We start from the raw sequence: 6,889 nt of genomic DNA, 5'->3' as shown, positions 1-6,889 counted from the left end.
ATCTATTGAGATAATGATGCTATTTTATTCTTCAGTTTGTTGATGTTATGTATCACATTTATTGATATTCATATGTTAACCATCCTTGCATACCAGGGATAGATTCCACTTGATCTGGTTGAGTGATATTTCTGATGTGTTGTTGGATTCTATTAGCTAGTATTTTGTTGAGGATTTTGCAAACTATGTTCTTCATGGACATTGGTCTTTAGTTTTTTCTTAGTTGTATTTTTTTCTGGCTTAAGAATTAAGGTGTTGCTGCCCTCATAGAAATACTTTAGGAGGATTCCCTCCCTTTCACTTGTTTTGGATAGTTTGAGAAGAATTAGAATTAGTTCTTCTTTAAAAGTTTGATATAATTAAGCAGTGAAGCCATCTGGTCCTGGGCTTTTCTTTGTTGGAGGATGGGGAGTTTCTTTGTTACTGATTCAATCTCTGTCATAGTTACTGGTCTGTTGAGGTTTTCTTTGTCTTCATGACTCAATTTTGTAGAATTGTATGTGTGCAGAAATCTGTCATTTCTTCTAGATTTTCTAATTTCTTGGTGTATAGTTGTTTATAGTTATTCCTGATGATTCTTTTTATTTCTTTGGTATCGATTGTAACATCATCTTATTCATCTCTGATTCTATTAAATTGGGTCTTCTTCCTCCTTTTTTGCTTAGTTGGGCCAGTGGTGTATCAATTTTGTTTTTTCAAAAACCAAATCTTCCTTTCACTGATCTTTAGTATCATTTTTTAATTCCAATTTTGTTTATTGTCTGATATTAATTCTTTCTTCTAATTTCGGGTTTGGTTTGTTCTTGTTTGTCTAGATTCTTGAGATGCATTGTTAGATCATTTTTACCAAAAGAAACCTTTTATTTAAGGAATACTAACTTCATGCATTTCATAAATAAAACTTTTAGACACAGTGGTTCTTCCCACCATACTTGCCCCACACTCATACTCCTACCCCTCTTCCTCCTCCCTCTCCTATTCCCAGTCCTATGTTTTTTACTAAGATCTATTTTCAGTTAACTTTTTTTTTTTTTTTTGACAGGCAGAGTGGACAGTGAGAGAGACAGAGAGAAAGGTCTTCCTTTTGCCGTTGGTTCACCCTCCAATGGCCACCATGGCCGGCGCAGCGCGCTGATCCGATGGCAGGAGCCAGGCACTTCTCCTGGTCTCCCCTGGGGTGCAGGGCCCAAGCACTTGGGCCATCCTCCACTGCACTCCCTGGCCACAGCAGAGAGCTGGCTTGGAAGAGGGGCAACCGGGACAGAATCCGGCGTCCCGACCGGGACTAGAACCCGGTGTGCCAGCGCTGCAAGGCGGAGGATTAGCCTAGTGAGCCGCGGTGCTGGCCTTCAATTAACTTTATACACAGAAGGTTAACTCTGTACTCTCCAGTGGCTTGGTCTGTTGCAGTCTGGTCTCACCTCACTCTCCAGAGCTGATGCTGAGACTCTCGGCCCTTGGGGTTCTGAGTTCTCCACACCCACACCCTACACGTCGATCCACAGTGTCCCTCTAATTTGTGCATAGTTTCCTCTGTAGTTTTCTTCCTAACTCTTCCCTGAGATTGCATTCTCTCCACATATTTTTTAAACTATCTTCCTCTGGAGGAGAGCAGTAAGCTCCCTCCCTGTCCTGCCTTCTGGGACTTCTCCCCTCCACTTTTCTTCTGTTCTCTTCCCCCAGTCAACACAGCACATCCTTTCCCCGGTCATTCATCTTGTGTCCCTGCTTGGTCTTAGAGTTTCTCGTCTTCAGTGCTCCCACTTTACCCCAGACACACACATGCACGTACACATAAGTAGCTCTTAGGACACTATTGCATTACTCCCTTTCCTACGCGTCTTGGGCAGTTGTTTTCTTAGTTGTTTGAAGACTAAAGGTTATTTATTTAGATATTCAGAAAGATGCATTTGAATTTTGTTTTCAACTCTCTCATTTTTCCACCCTTGGGGCTTGGGAAATTTCAGGACAGAGAGGAGGGAAGCCATGAGTCTCTCTCATGGGAAACATAGACCCCTGCTCCATGGGCAGCCGAGGTATTTAAATCCCACTTCCCATAACCCTCACTCACCATGAGACTGTAACATGGACTTTTCTACGAATTTGTGTTTTCACAGTGGTGACCTTGGCTGCTTGTTTTCTAGCAAGGACTGGATTCCAGCAAGCACAGTGCTGGCTTCCTGTGGACAGCGGAGGAACTCACAGCAAGACATCCGAGGAGCTGTCCTGAGCTTGCCTGGTGCCAGGCTCCTCCCAGTGCAACCATACAGCCCACGGAAGTAGGTCAGAGCCTCAGCCTTGCCATTAAAGGTACAAAACAAGTTCATAAATGGGTAGATAAGCGATGTTTTTGTAAAAATGAGATGATGTTATAGATGCAGTTTGAATGAAAACTGCCAAATTTGTTTACTCAAAGGGAAAGAAATGAAATTAGATGAAGGAAATATAGGACCTTGAAAATGGAGCCTTACTATTAACACTGTCAGTTATCAAATCTTATTGAAGGGCAGCAGAGAAAGTTGAGAAAAGTTAAATGAGCTGGGACCCTTTAAAAAAAAAAACAGGTATTCTGATTGAAAGTTAGATGGACGGAGGGGTTGGTGTTGAGGTGCAACAGGTTAAAATGTGCTTGCACATCGGCATCCCAGAGCAGGGCTCAGTTCAGGTCCCAGCTGCTCAGCTTCTGATCCAGCGTCCTGCTTGAGAGAGACCTGGGCGAGAGTCCACGTGCCTGCCCCAGGCCTGGCTGCTGCAGCAGTTTGCAGAGTGAACCTCAGGTGCAGTCTCTCTGTCGCTCCCTCTCTCTGTGTCATTGTGCCTTTCAAATACATTGATAAACCCTGAAGGAATAGCTGTTGATGAACACAGTTGATACGCTGTTGCTGTCTGTGATATCCACTTCCTTTGCACACATTTGACTCGCCCAGCTCAGTGTTCATATTTCTACCACTTCCCATCCCCTCGCTCCTCATGTCCTACTCTCCTCTGCATTGTTTCAGTCTGATGATTGTCCAGTGCAGAGGTCCAGAACCAATCTGACCTTCGAAGAGGCAAGGCCCATCATGACCCTGGGGTAGGGGAGGAGACAAGACTACAGCCTTTGTGATCCAAGGGAATCTAGGTTAGTTCCATGTGACATTAGGGAAAACTAGGCTGGACCCATTAGAATGATGGGGGAAACTAGATTAGACCCAAAATGACACTGGGAACTCGAGGATAGACCCACTGTGACCCTGGGAGATACCTGGTGATACCCTTTGTGACCCTGGAGGGGACTAGGCTGGGATGATGTTTTTTTTTTTTAATTTTGATAAAACGCAAAAAAAATTTCTAGACCAGTCTCCCCCAAGGTCACGATTGGTCTAACCTAGTCTCCACCAGGGTTACAGTGGTGTTCTAGCCTAGTCCCCCTGCCAGGGTCACGGTTCATCTAGCCTGGTCTTCCCCTTGGTCATAGTGGGTCTAGCTTTGTCTTTCGACCATCTCAGTGGCTCCATCCTGGTCTTCCCCAGTGCTAGTCAGAGTGCTTTAACTGCTTTTTTTTTATATATATAAAGTGCATTTATTTTCATTGTAAGAGAGAAATTCCCCATCTGCTGGTTTGTGACCCAGATGTCCCCCAAATACAGGGCTGTGCCAGCAGGAAGTAAGGAGTCAGGAAATTCATCTCTGTCCCCCACGTGGGTGACAGGGACCCAAGTATTTGAGCCATGATGTGCTGCCCCCTGGAGTGTGCGTCAGCAGCAGGGACTTGAACCAAGCACTGTGGTACGGGGTAGGGCCTCCCAGACGGGCATCTGAGCGCGGGGCCCAGTGCTTGGTCCTCTTCTGCCTTCCCAGATGCAGTGAGCGCATCATCTCCAGCCGCTCTGCGTAATCGTGTTTTAGGTGCACTCTCCTTGATCTCAGCTTACTGACTAAACTCGCTTCCTCAGTGTGTCTTCAGTCTACAGGTCCTCTTTTTGTCACCCGCACACTGTTGTTAAATTAGCTAACTGTAGGTTGTGGCTTGTTTTATTCATGGCCTGTATATGACATCAAGTAACTGCGCGAATCCCATTAAATTTTCGGTTAATATTTTCGTTTACGGCTCTGTCCTTGTTTGTTTTCCCGATGTTCCTGACGTGGCTGTCACTTCCAGCCGTCCTGTGTGTACAGGCACCCGCCCTAGGACAGAGTTCTCCCCACTGTCTACCACGTGAGGAGGCAGAGGATGAGAGGAGAGGGATGGCCAGCGGGGGGGGACACCAGGCGGCCCCGCCTCCCCGTGCTCTCCCTGTGGGTGTGACATCATCCGGCTCCGCCTCCCTGTGGATGCGACATCAGTGGGCTCTGCCTCCCTGAGCCTTCCTGTGGGTGTGACATCATTCGGCTCCACCTCCCCATACCTCCCTTGAGGTGTGAGGACAGTTGGCTCCGCCTCCCCGTGCCCGCCCTGTGGGTGTGACGTCAGGTGGCTCCACCTCTTGTGCTCTGCCTGTGGGTGTGACGACAGTCGGCTCCACCTCCCCATGCCTCCTTGTGGATGTGATGCCAGGGGACCCTGCCTCCCTGTGGGTGTGACCTCACACAGCTCTCTGCCGCTCCTGGCCTGCTGGGATCCCTGTGGGGCTGGGTTCAGGTTTGACTTCGTGGACTTGCATTGTACCTGTTAATTTTAAGTTGCTTCTGGAGGCCACTTCTGGTGTTTGCTGTTTTAGTTTGATTTCGTGGTTCTCAGGGGAGAGAAACTTGATGATGCAAGTCTTAGGAACACTGGGTTTCCTCTTGTCCGTGTCACTGTCTGCAGCCCCTTGGCCCGTCCCCTCTCCCCTTTCCTCCACTGCACGTTCGTGGTGCAGCTCTAATTCCTGCTGACCGGGAGTCCCAGTGTCCGTCTGGATCTTCATGACTTTTCCATCCTGCTGCTGACTGTTTTCCAGCTCAGTTACACTGTGATTATTTTAAACTGTCATTTTTGTATGAAATGAAATCTTAGGAGAAGCAAGGACGTGGCTTTATGCTTAATCCATCTTTGTGTGGCAGAAGCAAGGGCAGCACCCAGTGCAGGGAGCCCTTCCACGGTCCCCTGTAGAACCCCTGCTGCCCTCACTGCCCTGGGCCAGCCGTGTACGTCCCACCTGTGCTGTGTCCCCAAGAGCCTGAAGAAGCGGGTGCTGAGGGTATGGCTGCTGGGGACACGGAAGGGAGGCCAGGTGGCGGGATCGCCATGGGCACGGGGTCCGGCAGGGCGGGGCACTGCTGGCGGCCTTGAAGGAAGCTTACTCGAGGAAAAGTGCCGCACACGCTGCTGCACTGGGGAGCCCCTGCAGCGGTCCCTGTGCCCCGCGTGTGACAAACGCTGCTTAGAGTTGCTGCCTGCCGGGTGTAGCAGGGTGCTGCAGCATGTTGGTGGAAGGCGGTTAAAGCGGCAGGTCTGGCCATTTCATCCTGTGGTGCAGGTGCCCCCCTGAAAGTCTGTGAGGCCTGGGGGTGTTGTTCCAGAGCCACCGTGGCACACACAGGGAGCGGCCCTCCAAGAGTCCCAGGACAAATGGGATGAGAAGACAGGTTTGTGTTGGTGCAAGAAGTAGTACATATTTTCCATGATCCCATCCTATACACGAATTTAAAATTTTTTTGCACCAAAATAAACTTAACCTTTCAAAAAATACTTGAGAGGGAGAGGAGTGTGAGCGCTGCCAGCCTGTTTGAGTTCCCAAAGCCAGGCTGTGTCTCCCGGGGTGCCTGGTAGCAGGAAGCTGCAGCCAGGGCAGGGCGGGGAGCCCAGCCGAGGCTCTCCAGTGTGGGACACTGCTGTCCTAGGCCGGAATCACCGGGAAGCCAAGTGCCTGCTTCCAGCTCCACTTTTCATCAGCTTTCCAAAGGGTCTTTCTACACTGGGGTGCCTTAGACCCTGTGTGGATCCAGGCCGTGTGGGATCTGGGAGAAACCACTCGGCCGGCCTGAGTCTGTGTCTTTCGTGGGCTTGCCGTGATGCTGCTCTGAGCGGCGGGGCCCTTGGTTGAGTACAGCTCCAGGATGGGCCGGGGCCGGGGCCGGGGTGACAGAGGGGCGATGAAGCCAGGCCCGCCCTGGACTCACTCCACACTTAGGCAGTGGTACAATTACCACCCATCTGCACAGCTGCGGGCAAAGTGGCTGACATTCTGCATGAGAAGCATAGCCCCGTCAGCACAGGCCCCACACCCTCTCCTGGGGGGAGGGCTCAGCTCTGGGACACCCACCTGTGTCCTTAGCACTGCCCTGGTGTCGTGTGCGTCTTAGTGCCATGTCTCACTCACCTGGGGTCCCTCCCAGCCCTCAACCCGAGCTGAAATTCTGCTTAAGGACCCCTAGTGATACAGTTTAGGGAGCCAGAGCTAATTTTCAGAAGGGGTGCTCTTTTAATGCAGTGTAGTTATGGCTACAGTTGTGCTGAAAACGCTACAGAATTTCTATGATTTGCCCAAGGACTCAGTGCAGGGCAGTCTCCAAATGGCAGCTGGTAAGTCAGCAATTTCCGTGTTTCCAGCCGAATGCTCATGGGCCCCTGAACATGGGAAGTCTTACACTGGAACTGGTTCCGTGGAGCCATGGCTAACAGGCAGTAGGGAGGGATTAGGGCCTTCCATGCGGAGGCCTCACCCAGGAAGATGGAGGTTTCCCTGTGCACAGCCTGTAGCGTTTCCCGTAAGGTGTCCCTGGATTAACCACCCTGGGCTCATAGGCGTCACCGTGTTTCTAGAAACACCCACAGTGTGGCGTTGAGCCCAGTGGAGGATTTACAGGGCCCTGTGTCTGTCTCCAGGTCTCTTCTGCAGACACCTGCAGATGCACTCATCGGGGACATTTTCCATCCTTGACTGGACTGTGCGAGGTGAAGGCCAAGGCGCCAGGGAAGAGCAGG

The sequence above is a fragment of the Oryctolagus cuniculus genome, chromosome 13 (assembly GCF_964237555.1).
Source record: "Oryctolagus cuniculus chromosome 13, mOryCun1.1, whole genome shotgun sequence".
In the NCBI taxonomy this organism is placed as follows: domain Eukaryota; kingdom Metazoa; phylum Chordata; class Mammalia; order Lagomorpha; family Leporidae; genus Oryctolagus; species Oryctolagus cuniculus.
This window is presented reverse-complemented; position numbering follows the sequence as displayed.